The sequence below is a fragment of the Pinus tabuliformis genome, chromosome 6 (genome assembly GCF_031772625.1).
Source record: "Pinus tabuliformis cultivar Carrire ecotype Pingquan chromosome 6, CPIR1, whole genome shotgun sequence".
In the NCBI taxonomy this organism is placed as follows: Eukaryota; Viridiplantae; Streptophyta; class Pinopsida; order Pinales; family Pinaceae; genus Pinus; species Pinus tabuliformis.
The window spans coordinates 352275006-352290387 of NC_142292.1; positions in this window are offsets into that span (position 1 = coordinate 352275006).

Genomic DNA, 15382 nt, shown 5'->3' on the forward strand with positions numbered 1-15382 from the left:
ATGGTACTTGGACAAGAAATTCGTATGGATTTAAGCAATGAAGCAAAACAAGAAAGAGTTTGAATGAGAGAGGTATAATTGTGGAGTCCAATACCGTCGGTATGTGATAGATATTTTTTTCATAGTTGGTAGAGTCATATAATTATGACAATACAAATTTCCACCATTAACAATGTAGAAAACAACTCCAACATCCATGCCTGGGATGGAAGGATATGGCAAGTAGTTGCATTCAGGTTATCTAGCCACAATGTTGATTTTCTAGGGTGTGGATTCTATGGTGCCTAGGATACATTGTGTGACCATGAAGGTTGCCATTAATTCAAGGAATGTTGCATTAAAGAATCCATAGAATGAAAAAACAAATGCTAATGAAGATATGAGGAGGATAATGAAGAATACCTTATAGTCTAATGTCAAATGATAACTTTCCTTTTGTGGACAATGGGTTACAATTCAAATGAAAATGGCAAAAATGGATGCAGGGAAAGAGCACTCAAGGATAATCAAGGAGGAGCGAGAGCACGCGCAGAGTTGTTGAATGGGTATTCAATGTGCTTCATTGCCTTGTGCTAGGTGTAATAGTACCATTATTGTTGCATGTCTTATTGTTGCAAGTTACATCATGTTGGCATAAGTTGGGGGCCTCAGGAAATCTCCCCAAATCATGACATAACTATTAAATAGTATGAGGCCATCTAGACTTTGAGTGGTTCTCTTCTATGAAACTGTCACTAATCAGAGTGATTTATGTGTTAGTCCAAACTTGAAATTCTTGTAAACTTAAAAAATTATTGACTGGTTATTAAAAATATTTCCCTTCCTTTGAAATATAAAAATTTAATATAACCTTTGTAATTGATGAGTGATTTTGATATTTTAATTTTTTTCCAAAGCGTAATTTTTTTAGCCCTTCTAGGAAGGGTTAGGATCCTAAGGAAGGGTTCAATTTTGAACATTGCACTCGACCTTGCCCAAATAACCTCGGAGGCAAAGACTCACTCCAAAAAATGGTCACAAAGTTGACGGTTGTGATTGCATCATGGCCACATTTTGAACTCGATGGGCTCCTTCTTTGTGGGTCTGATGGTGTTATCGGGCACGATACAGATTTATAATTGAGGGAAAATCTATCCCCACTTGCGACATCTCAAGATCCCCTTTTAGTTCTTGAAAAAAAAGGAGTTTGCCAAAGTGTTGATGCCCCTACATCAAACTTTTCAGGTGGAAAAAGTTTGACCTCCTAGTCAAATGTCCTCAATTTGTGTTGCAGTTGCCCACTTTTTTTTCCTTGTTGGATTGTTGTTGTCCTGAGATCACCTAGATCCCATACCTTACTTTGCAGTTGTCCATCCATCCATTGTTGTTGTTGTTCACATATTTGTTTCCATCATGGTTTTGTTGTGGGTTTTATCCTTCCAAAGTCTCACATTCTATTTTTTTCTTGCCCACTTGCTTTGTTGATGTCTCTTTTCGGAGCCAACCTAATTCTCTTGTTTGATGTCTTCTTGTACCCTTCCTCGGGCACTTGTTGCATCAACCTCCATATCATAATATAGATCCTACTCACTTGAAAGCATTCATGGCCTCAGTTGTCATTTCATCATCCAACATCAGCTCTAAGGTGTTCAAAAAACTTTGGCTACATCCACCATCATTGCCCTATGAGAGATAATCCTTCTCTCTTCTCCTCTTCATTTGGCTATCCTTTGCCATCATACTAGACTACAATCTCCTCCACACTTGTCGTCTTCATCTCAAGGACTTCACATGAAAGATGAGTCTCTCTTTGTGGTTAATTGTACTATCCCTTGGGTGCCAACATTCATAATTCTTGTTGTTGAACCAAGCTCTCCAGTTGCAGCAATAATCTCATCACCTTTGTCTTATTGACTGAATTCTTTATACAGTGTTCCTCAAGCCAATCCTTAAACCTTGGATTAATCAATCGATCTCTAAATAACATTGCATCATAATGTTGTTCATCCCCTCTTCTACAATTGCTCTCTTATGGATGCATTATTTGATTGTTCGAGGACTCCTCCTTAATGACATTGGAGGGATAATTTTTCCTCCTTCCTTTTCTTAACATAAACATGGTTTTGTTCTCCATCTTCCAAATGGCTACCAGGTACCATGGTCACTTCTGACGATTGCTTGCAGGGTTCTCTCAGCTTCATTATGCCTTGTTTTTTCCTTTGAGAAAATCATCCTTCCTTGAGGGTTGTCTTGGAGCAATTTAGTGCTCTCATTCTCCTTTTGGACTAGTTGTCCATTCTCCTCACATGAAAAACATGCATTCACATAAAATTCACCAATTTTAAAAACAAAAGGTTACCTGACATCTTTTGATGCCTCCATCTCCAAATTTTGTCTTCCTTCCATGCTTTAGGAAGGTACTCCTTCTCTTTCTTCTATTCTTATGACAATTATGAATGATTGTCCCTCTCGACAATCCTTATGATCTACATCTATACACATAACATTAGTATCACAATCACTAGGCTCTTTAGCCCCATCTGGTATATCTACTACATGTACTTCTAGCTAATCTCCCATGAGACTTTCATTTATTGTCTCATCGACATCCTCTGTATTTATCTCCCTCTACTGTTATGGTGCTTTTGCCACCATATCTTATATCAACAAATCCTTCTGTTGCTTTGGACTCTTTATGCAGTCCATGAGACTCTCTGATAGTCTCGCTTCAACATCTTCCTCATCACCAAGGACTATTCCCTGCTCTCGTTCAAAATAGCGAACTACGTCAACTTTAGGCTTAACTGATCCGAGTTCTTCTTCCTTAAATTGAGCACTCAACAGGTGCTTCATCTTCCTCCCTAGCTTTCTAGCTGTAGGGGGATTTCTCTTAAAATCTTTTTTTTGACAAGTAATTTGGCCTTCTTCCTTAGGTCCCATCTCTACCTTTGGTATTCTCTTTCAAGCCTCATTTTGACTATGTTGAGTCTCTCCTTCAACTTAGCAATCTCCTTGTCAATTTGTTATTGACTTGTTCCATTTTCCTTGGCATGCTTCTCCCTTTTATTATGGTCTTTATTTGAATTATGGCCATTAGTAGCCATCTTCTTTCCTCCTTTCTTGTGAGCTTTATCTTTCTCATTGTGAGCTACACTCAAGCCCCTGTAACATGTCTTCTCCATCACTTTTTACCCTATACCTCACCCACTTCACCTCAACCTAGAATTTTGGTATTACTCTGGTTCCCTCCTCTAGAACCCTCTTGAGCACTCTTTGGTCTTTTATGGCTTCTACACTTTTCTCACCTTTTTAGAACTCCACTGGTTCTCTTCTCTTTGAGGACATCAACTAGAAACCTTCTCTGTCTTTTTTTGTAGCCTATTTGTCGTAAGGTTCTTGCCATGCACTTTAAGAACTTTATTGGTCCTCTCCTACCACTCCTTCTGCTGTTACCATTGAAGGATTAACTCCTTGTATACATTTTAAAAAATTTACAAACTAGTTACCTACTAGTTCCTTCACTTCTAGTCTCAATATCTCAGTTCTTCCTAGCCCTGCACTTGGTTGGTACTTCTTTAATCTGCTCCAATCCTTTATTATGTTTCTTTGTCTTTATGTCTTTTCTTCACGAGCAATCTTATAAATCTTTTTGGTTCACTGCAAAAACCTCCTCGATCACTTGTCAATCCCCAAGAGCATCAATATCACTCTGGCACCAATTAATTCATACCTTTTGGCTACTCTCATATTTCCATCATTCAACGCAGTCCATATTGTTCATTCACCTTCCCATTCTTGGCTCTTCCGGTCCATTTTTCTAGTAGCCTTAATTGTGGAGCCCTACTTTATGACCCACTGGTCAAATGCTCTGCTCCTTTCACCTTTGACACAACAAACAGTCTTGATTTTCCCAATTTTTCCACAAGTTCTTTCTCACGGTCATCGTACTCGCCCCTGACTTACGTTCTAAACCTCCCCACTACCTGCAACACAAACACCCTTAATAAATATCTTCACATAACCCACTTAGTTGTTCTAGGTCACTAGACAATTCTCAACCTCCTTAGTTGAAGATTTGTTCCCACTATGCCTTGAAACCTCACAGAACCTACTTTAAGTGTGTAATAATGTTCCCAGACCAAACTTGAAGTCAACACACACACCTATCTCCTATTCTTCGAAATCACTCAAGCTCAATCATGAAGGTGCTTAAACCTAACTCTACACTACCCAAATAACCTCAGCAAAGACTCACTCCAACTAGTGGTAATTTTTTTTCTCAAGTTGATGGTTGTGATTGCACCATGTCACAAAGTTGGACTCGATCCTAGCCACCTTTGGAACTCAATGGGCTCCTTCTTTGTGGGATCGATAGTGTTATTAGGCATAAATGAAGCCCTAGTCAGTTGACCCCCTCTGGAGCCTAATGTGTTTTGATTCTTCAAGCCTCCATTGGTTGTGATGTTCTTGTGTAGGATCAATAATGATGATCAACGCCTCAATCAAATGGTTGCAACTTCACACTTTGGCCTTCAATGCACCCCACTCACTACCTTTCTTGGCTTACTAGACAACTTGTTGATTTGCCTAAGCATTTCAACACATGTCATGTTGAATGTTTAGTTTTTATTACAAGAATCTGCACCTTACAACATTGGTCCCTACTTGGGGTTCTCACTCACTGGTCACTCTAGTTCTTTATTTTGAGTGTTGTTAATGTATAGTAGAATGTTTGCAATACCACACTAGATTCTCATGTTTTACCCTATCCAAGACTTGGGTAGACTGTGACAAAAAATAAGAATGCACATATATATACGAACACATTTACGAAAGTAAACACATTCTATTACTTTAATCAAGAGGTACTTACAAAGCTCTCTCTGACACATACAGGTCCTTTCGCTTGGCCTCCTTAGACACAAAGCTTCCTCACGGGCTCACTCGACATAGAGTCCTCACTTCACCTCTCAGATAGGTGTTAACATACATTCGAATAGAGAATTAAACATGCATTCAATGGAAATCATTTTATTGATCGTACCATAATATTTACACAGTTTTACATTGGCTCTCGACCCTACTAAGTATGGCTCAATGGATTAGTTCCTCCTATTCCTCCTCTCCCATTTTCCCCATGTTATTCTGACACTATAATTGTCTATATACCTAACATTAAGACATAAATTACAAATAGACAAAGAGCCTTTTCAGACACTTGTCCTTTACCCTTAAAAGTGCTTGCTCCTCACCTAAACACTTGCCTTGTTTACAAAATCCCATGCAAAGGAAAAATACTAGCTCACTAAAATTAACTATCAGTCCAACTATCCTATATTCTTCTAGATTTTGGACACATGCGATTACAACAAAATTACTAATTTTACTTTTATACAGATTTACAATTGAGGGAAAATCTATCCCCACTTGCGACATTTGATGACCCCTTTTGGTTCCTAAACAAAAGTAGTTTTCCTACGGGTTGATGCTCTTGCATCAGTTAAACTTGTATATTGATGATGATTTCCCAAAAAAAATCCTCACACACAATTTCCACCAAACATAATCTATGGATACTTTTCCTTGCTAGGACTATGTTCCCACTCCTCAAAATGTATTCCAAACCTTCTTATGAGAATCTAGTATTATTGTAGCTGATACCACTAAAAATCAATCAACATCTGGAAACCCCTGCATTCATAATTTATACAATTCATGAGCAACCTTTTGCATTCATTTGCCATGGGAAACACATAGATTCCCAAGGAAAATAATCATATACTCCTTTATGTTGCTATTATCATTCAACAGAGACATTCATCACAATAAACAAAGATATTCACAATAACAAGTTCATATAAAAGTGATCTCAATTTCAAATAAAGAATTTCTTGGCCTAATATAGAGTATGGGTGTATTCTTCCCTGGCCTCTCCTCTCCCTACCACTCTCTCTTCTCTGCCTCTCTATTTCCTCTTCTGTCAAGAGGTATTTTCTCTCCTAGGTTGTCTTAGTCACTTGTCATTACAATATCAACCATTAGAACAAACATGATGGATCTTGTTTCCAAAAACTAACTAATTTAACTACACTTGTCCTCATATCTAGAAACTACATGACAATTTGTCCCTTCTTACAATTCACTACATGGACATGAGTGTTAACTCATCAAAAGTCCCCTAAGAACCTAGCTTTCTTGTAGAACTGGGACACTTGTATTTATATAAGAAATTCATTATTTCTAATTTTATACAAATTTTACTTAAGGAATCCACTCACATCCATTTGGAAAATTTCATGACCCCTTGGGCCAAGGTTACAAGGTTAATTTTGGGATATTATGCTACTACATCATTTTCAAGAATATTTTAGAATATGTTTAAAAGAGTATGTTTTTGGTTTTATGTTAGAATTTTTTTCCGGAGAAAGAAAATTCATAATTTCTATTAATAAGAAATTACATGCTTTTGATGCCCAAAGGCATATGCTGTAATGCGGCACACATCCACTGTCAAGACTAGTTGCAGAAATTAACCCCATAGGGTGTACAGTTTTAGGTGCTGAGACCTTCATGAAAATTTTAGAAGTAGTACGCCTGTACATAAAGAGTTCCTATTTACTAGCATATACTGAAATATATACACTGTATAATCAAAAAGTTGTGATCATCCACAATCTGATATAGAGGCCTCTGCCTCACTGGAGAGCCCCATCTATATATGGCCTGTGAAAATATCGGTATGTCCCTGCTGGAGAAATTTCCTCGATCATCCACTCGCCTAGAGGACGATTCGTCGCTTCTTTCGAAAGCCGGTCAGCAGTTCCATTTCTTTCCCTGTAGATATGAGAAACAGATATCTGGTCAAAGAATGTTTTGAAAAAAACAATTTCTTCCAAGATATGTTTCAATGAATATGCATGACAAACAGACGTGTTGTTACACCAATCAATCACAGTCTTTGAATCGCCAAATATTTGCAGTTGCCGGCAGTTTTTCATGATAGCAAAGTATAAAAGGTGACGTAGAGATATCAATTCTGCATGATTGTTTGTTCCGGGACCAAGCCCCATGCTAATCAGATAGTAATGCGAATCAGATAAGTGCAAGAGGATGCCGCCACCACAGCCGTGCTGTTGGGCGGCCCCATCAAAGTAGGCCCACGGCATATCTTTATTTATCTGCTCCTGTCGAATGTTTCTGGGCTGATTATGACTGATCTCGTTTGGTAGTTCTGAGTATGCCGCACAGATAATAGGGTGGAGGAGGTTCCAATTAACTGTTCTGTTCTCAAATATGATAGTGTTCCTCTTGACCCATATATACCAAGAAACCAGGAGGGGGAGGTTCCTAGGCTTTTCCGCTGCCACGGTGGTCCACCACTGATCCCACGCTGAGTTTATATCCACCCCCTGCCAGTCCGCATTTAAATTTAGAGATTGTATGACCTGAGACCAGATAGTCCTGGTGGTCGGACATGAGAGGAATAGATGTTGGGTCGTTTCTTCATCATGCAGGCACATTACACATCGGGAGGGTCCCGAGAAAGCCCTTTTTTTAAGAAAAGAACCAGTGGGGACTTTGTTCTCCAAGATGTTCCACATCAGCAGCCTGGTTCTTGGAGGAGCATTCAGTTTCCATAGAGAGACCCACCAGCTTTTGAGGTTGTCAGGTTTTCTGTCTGCAATGATTTTATCATAGCCCATCTTCGGCGAATATTGACCAGATTTTTCTAGAGCCCATATGAGTTCATCCTCATCTACCCTTAATCTAATATGGGTCTCAGAGTAGATGATGAATTCTTATTTTGAGGAGATTGTGAAACATAACCAATGATAAAAATAGATGATGAATTACTTTATTTTGAGAGAATGATAGAAGATTTAATTTAGTATGGATATTTGTATAAATAGTTTTGGAATTTGGAAAGTCGAAAGAGTTTGGAAATTCAAGAATTTGGAAGTTTAGAGGTTTATAGAATTTGGAAATTTTACTCTTGTAAGGGTGATAGAGAGGTTTTTTGAAACATGTTTTTTATTATGATTTTTTTCTTTTATATTTTTGTTATTGGTTATTCTATAAGAGATTTCATGTTAGGGAATTCAAAAGAAAACACACATTTAATATCAAGAGAGAGCGTTAAAAAAAACAAGTGTGGAAAGACATATTAGTCCCTGCCACTCAAGCTGGAAATTATTCTCTCAATTTGTAATAGATTCTTACTGGGGAAATCAAAAGAAAACATGCATTTAATATCAAAGAGAGGGTGCTAGAATAAAAAAGTACTGTAAGGTAACTTAGTCCATGCCACTCAAGTTATAAATTATTCTCTAAAAAAAATTGCATATAACATTATAATTTTCATTAACCATTGTTAAACTAATAGTGGCCAACATTGAAATCCATTGTTATTGTCGTGATATGACAAAGACTAATAAATTGATATTTGAAATGGAGAAATTAATTTCCTACCAAGGTGCAATGACTTACATAAATTATGGTGGGTAGTAACCACTAGTAAACCTACACATTTACATTTTTACTCCTACTTATTAAAGTGCTAAGGAACACACAAATAATAGTGGAAAGTAGGGAATCCCCGATTGGGGTGTGAGCCAGAGGGCAACCCCATCAAGTCTGATTTAATGCAAAGTACGTTAGGGTACACACCCATCTCCCCCCACACGCTCGAGGCGATGGGTGCGGTGTCTCTCTGCATGCATAAGGATAACACCACTATGGAAAACAATGTAAACTTTGAAATGGGAACTCATACTGTTACCTGTTTTGTAGAGATAGCAAAAAAGTGACCCGATTTTGAAAAGTGGTGATGCAGAACACACATGTGTTTTTTAGAGCATAGTTTTTGGCACTATAAATTTTTTTATGTACATTGCGTTTTAGAATGGTAGTGTTTTTTATGCTGATTTAAAAAAGTGGTAATTCTACACCAGGCCCTTTTTTTTTTTTCTTTCCAATGTATGAAATGTAAATAATTATTTTATAAATTTAATAATTTTTGAAGTAGTTGTTTTTTTTTCATATTTTCTTGTTTTTATTTTAATTTTATTCTTTTTGTAGTGAGGTTTTTATTGTTTTGCATTTTTAAATTAGAAAGTCGATATTCTACATATTTATATATCGTTAATTAATTTTTCAATCCACATGAAATAATTGTTTCTAAAAAACAATATTTTTTAACAATGGACATAAAAATAACCATTTTTAACATAAATATAACTAAAAAACTACATGTTTTGTTATACGGAAATTTTAACTAAAAATGGTTAAATGATAGTTTTTTTTTATGAATTTCACGTCAAAAAAATAATAATAATTACTTTTTCTTCAAAAAATAATTATTAACTTAAAAATTAATGCAAAAATCACATATTACAAATACTGAACGCATAACAACCTTAATTGAGTGTTTATTCTTCTCATAAAATGTCAAAGTCAAAACATTACAAGTATAACTACTTAATAGTTACAAAAAATGAGCTTGATTTCCAAGCATAACTTAAATTTAATCAACAATGTCACGTAATCCAAACTCTTTGTCCTCTAGAGTTTCATCATTGTCTTCTCCCACAATATTTTCTGCTTCATTTTGCTCATTTTCCTCTTCTAATGGATCTTTGATGTCTGTGAATCTCCCAATGTATGTCTTTCCAAACATTCCATGTAATGGTGGTTGGGGTTCCTTTGCCTTTTTTGCCACACGTGATTCACTAAAGTCCCCTTTCTTCAACCCAATTTCTTGCATTGCATCTGGAAGAAATTAAAGAGCATTAATACTTTGCTGAATGAAATTGCACTGTATTGGATCTTTTTCAATAGCAACGAAATTTCTTCCTTTTTAAAGGCAACATGTTAGTGTTGTACCTAATTATCAAGCACAAAAGAAATAATGAAGTAAATTAGTACAATGACATATTAATTAAAAAATAACATATTGAAATTCAATTCCATATAATAAAACTTACCTGAGCCAGAAAATAAATCCAGAACTCAATCTTCTTCATTTGAACATATGTCTATAAAATAGTTAATAATAATTGTGGTTTTTGATAAATGTTAACTATCTCTCCTTTTGCTTCTTTGTCTTCATATGTTATTTTTCTCACAACAGCGTCATAAGTCAGTATTTGGCTATGACTCTTTCCGCCTACCCGATTAAAAATCATAGACATATAGCTATCATCTTTTGCCCAACTATCAATATGAATGAACTCACAATCATTTATAAATTGTTGATCTTCACGGTTAAGAAGATTTGACTTTTGCCTCTAACATGAAATAGTGAAAGTTCAATTAACTTGTACATAAATGAATTTTTCAACATTAATCAAATATATATTTTAAACGTCTTACCATGTAAGCTGCACCCTTGAATTTGTTTTCCCCTTGAAGCTTGACAATATCATTGCCATTTGTGTGTCTAAATGAAATGTCACAAATCTCCATAATGGTGATGATGTGACTTCTACAAATCCCGCAACCACTTTACTAAGAGCTTGATAAGTATAAGGGTCACTATCATAGTCAATGTTTGGAATATTGAAACCATGGGGAATATCTGCGATAACTAGGGCATAATCCTTTTTAGGTATGAGTTTAGCAATGTCTTCACAGTCGCCTTGTATTACTTGATATTGAATAGTGTCTAGCCCATTCCAAATGAAATGAGTAAGAGTTGGATCAAGTTCAACATTATTAATACGTTGCTTTTTCAGTCTTTCGATCTTTATTTTTTCAATAAAAGTTTTGAAACTATCTGGTGCTCCATTATCATCCTTCTTCATCTTTTATAAAATAAACAAATATATGTGTAAGTTGTAAATTAAAAATAGTACACAGATGAATAAAAATAAATGTATAATTCAAGATACCTTTTTAGATGCAAGATAAAAAGCTTTTAATGTTGATTTAGAACTTGAATCTGGATAGTTGCGTACAACATCATCCCAACTATCTTCATTCAACAAGTTAACCATTTGTTCTTGAATTTTCATGTAAACTTTGTGACTGCATAGATAAAGTAACAAAAAGTTAATATAATGATATGTATAACAAATACTACCAAGAACAACATGTTTTATTTAAAAGAAAATTATAATCTAGAAATAAATAAAAATAATTCAACAAACTTACTTTTGAAATTCCTCAGACATTTCCTCCAATGATAATTCCCCTGACCTCACACGAGATAATATTGTTTTGACAATTTTTTCATCTTTCACTCCTTGCATTGCTCTCCAAGGTGTGATAGTCATATCTTCTGGAAGCTGCTTCATTTCAGGAGTTGATTTACTACTACTACATATCAATGGCTTAGACTTTTTGACCTTCTGGTTTTTAATGCCAATGTTTTCCCACATGCTAAAAATCTCATCAATCAACTTCCAAACATCTCTAGTTCTAAATGCCAATTGGAAAATGTTATCAACACCTCTGAATAAATCACTAATTTTGTTGCCTTTTCCACCTTTTGAATTGGTTTTATCTTCAATTTGATAGCCTATTTTCATACAACATTCATTTCAGAAATCTGCAGTAACATTTATCCTATCCCCACCACATTTTTCTTGAAATTCACTATGAATAGGTCTAACCCTTTAGATGAAATTCATAGACAACTTATATTCATTATCTGAATTATGATCCCATGCCACTAAATTTGCTTCTTTATCTGATAAACCAGCATAAATGATACATTTCATTGTTTCAAAACGTGGGTTATTAGGATATTCCTCCATCAATTGTCTTTGAGCTTCTACAGAATGGTTCCCCCCAAGCACATAATAATTGTATTCAAAACATTTTGACTTATCAAATGCTTCTTTGTTGGGAACTTGAAGTGGATCAACAAGAAGCACATCACTAACCACATGAGCAAATGGATTGTACCTCATCAATGTCTTCAAGTTGTGAACATGCAGATGATGTGGCTTTCTGACTTGATATTTACATTGTCCTTCACTTGCCTTATAGGTTTGTCTAACATTAAGCTGAAATGTATGACCACTATCAATTAAGTTTCTCTTTGTCAAATTTTGTCGAATGGCATTTTGTTTTGTTTTGATAATGCCATCCTCTAAATCAGCTCCTCGTGTAATGATTTCTCTGCTTTCTTTTGAAGTTTCACGAGATTCTTGATTGCTGGTAATGACTACTTCAAAATCTTCAACTTTACTTTTCTTCGTCATAACATTCTCAATAGATTTATTCTTGGGCATTGTTACTTTTGGTCTTTTACGACTCTTCTCAGTTACAGTTGTGTGAAATCTACAAGGCATTGGTCATGGAGCCTATGACCAAATCAGGAGTGAAGGAGAACACAGACAAGTGTAGAGATTAATATGTATATCTACTTTGTCCTCACCACCACCACCACCACCACTCACCATGCAGTCGTCCTCTCCACCTCGCTCATCTGGATCTCCAGCTTTGACATATTTTCAACTGATTTTCTTATAGGTTTAGGCAAATGTCAAGTGTAAGCACCCACTTTGCACACCTTTCAGTGGATCCACACTAAAAAAAAAAAATTGAAAATACATGAAAACATGTTTCAAAGATGTTATTTTCATGTATTTTCAATTTTCTGTGTGGATCCACTCAAAAGTGTTAGTGTGGGTGCATACACCCCACACTTGAGTAAACTTGTTATCTGAAAACACGATTTTTCATATATTTTCAATTTGTATTGATGTTGGTCCACTTAAAAGTGTGCAGAGTAAGCCTTCCTTGGATATAGAATTGAAGTCTGCATTCAATGATGTCTTCACTTAACATTTGAGTAACCTTATAAGGAGATAAGTAAAGAAACATGTTTTTCATGTATTTTCAATTTTACTTAGTGTGGGTCCACTTAAAAATGTGTATTGTGGATGTTGGTTGGATGTGAAATTAAATTTAACATGAAATAAGTGTTTGGACTTGACATTTAAGTAAATTATGAGTGGATGAATTGAAAACACAATTAATAAATAATTCATTTCTTTTACTTTAAAAATTCAAAACTCTTATTTTATTATTTTAATTATCATTTTATTTAAAAATATATTTTAAATCTCAAAAATCCTCTACTAATTTTTTAATTCTATGATATATAATAAAATATTATAAACATGTATTACAAAAACAAATTACTTTAATCTTTTTCACTCTAAAAGAGGTTTGCACCTCAAGTGACCTACCTACTTACCTACCTACCTTGTTACACAAAAATATCATTAGCAGAATCATGACTTGTGAAAACCTAAAGCCTAATCATTAGCAAAATCATTAACACATTCAATCATTAACACATTCTTCCAACTCAATAATAAGGATAGAGCAGCATTATTTTTCCATGTTTAGGAAATTGCTACAATTCATATTTCAGTTAACTCTTCTCTTCGACATTGTGCAAATGACCTTTATGGGCGAACACCTGAATACCTGACTTATTTTCCTGACATTAAGACAATCACTCTTTGGGGTAATAATGATGCCAAAATAACTCACCTCCATCTCATCTAGTTCATCTTGACAATACGTTTAGACCTCAACCATCACCTCGTGTGTCCATGCCACATCCTCCAACTTCCCAACCCATACTTAACAGTGGAGTTGATTCAAGCTCTAGTTTTCTAGCATCATAACAGCCATTACCTCCTCCACCTCTTGTATTGATGCCATGTCCACCTTCCCGATGTATATTTAACAGTGGAGATGATTCAAGGTCTGGTTTTTCGGCATCACAGCAGCCATTACCTCCTCCACCTCTTGTATTCATGTCGTGTCCTCGACCTATCCAACCTGTACTTAGCAGTGGGGATGATTTAAGCTCTAGTTTTTCGGGATTACAACAACCATTACCTTCTCCAACTTCTGTATTCATGCAATCTCTTCCACCTCCCCAACCTGTATTTAGCAGTAGAGATGATTTAAGCTCTGTTTTTCCGGTATCACAGTAGCAATTACCTCCTCCTCCTCCAGGCATTAGTCTTGGTATCTCAAAAAAATTCACCTATGAAGAGTTAGAGGTTGCTACAGATAGCTTCTTAGATACCAATCTATTAGGACAGGGGGGTTTTGGATATGTATACAAAGGCATTCTTCCAAGAAATAAAAATATAGCAGTGAAGAAGCTCAAAGTTCGTGGGAGCGAGGGAGAATGTGGCTTTCAAGCAAAAGCGGAAATAATCAGTTGTGTGCATCACCGCAACCTTGTCTCATTGCTAGGTTACTGCATAGCTGGTAGCCAACGATTGCTTGTTTATGAGTCTATTCCTAATAATACACTAGAGCACCATCTACATGGTAAGTCATATGTGTAACAATTCTTCCATTATTCACTTATCATTATGCATATGATTTTGACTAGAAGTGAGCTGTTCCAACATCTGTGTTGGGTGAGACCTTCAACACTTCATTTGTGCATGTGTAATGCTAAAGAAATCCAGAAAAGAACCCACAATTTAATTTTCTAAATTTTAACATAATGTATAACAAAAAAATGTTAGTATTAAGCATTTTTGAAGCAGTAGCATAGATCCATTTTAATCTTTGATCTGTCATGCATTTAAAACATTGAGAAAAAAAGGCTTACAGATCCCCGGATAAGATGAATCAATGCTAGTATCAAATTGCTTCATACTAGTAAAGTCACTTGAAGTATAATTTCTATGATCCCACTGGTCGAATGCTCTGTTCGTTTAACCTTTGACACAGGCAGCCATCTCAATTTTCCCACTTTTGCCACACGTTTTTTCTCGCAGTCACTCTATTCCACCCTTACCTCCCCACTACCCTCAACACAACAACACTTAATAAATATATTCGCACATGGTTGTTCTGGGTCACTAGACTATTCTCGGCCTCCTTGGTTGAAGGTTCGTTCCCACTGTGTCTCGAAACCTCGCAAAACTCAGTGTGTCTGTGTGTAATAATGCTTCCAGGTCAATCTTGAAGTCAACAGACATACTTGCCTCCCGGTCTTTGAAACCAAGTCAATATACACACTTGCCTTCCGGTCTTTGAAAGCAAGTCAACAGACACACCTACCTTCTAGCGGTCAAGCTCAATCATAAAGGCGTTTGGGCCTCACTCGAGGAAGGTCTGCTCATAACTTCATTGGGAAGCGTATATATTCATTTAGCTATTAAATGTTTAAAATCTTAAAAATTTAAATTTAAAGGGTAGCTATATTTATAAAATCTTAATATAACTAGTAAATAAGCAAAAAAAAATCTCAAATACCATTAAAAAAAAGTAAGTATATGTTTTTTTATTTATTCCATAATTTTCAAAAGTATTTGGAAAATATAAATCTATTTTCCCAATAGAAATAGCTTTTTAGTTTTCATTTATTTCCATACATCATAAGTAGCATTCCAATCTACCTCATTTAGAGCAT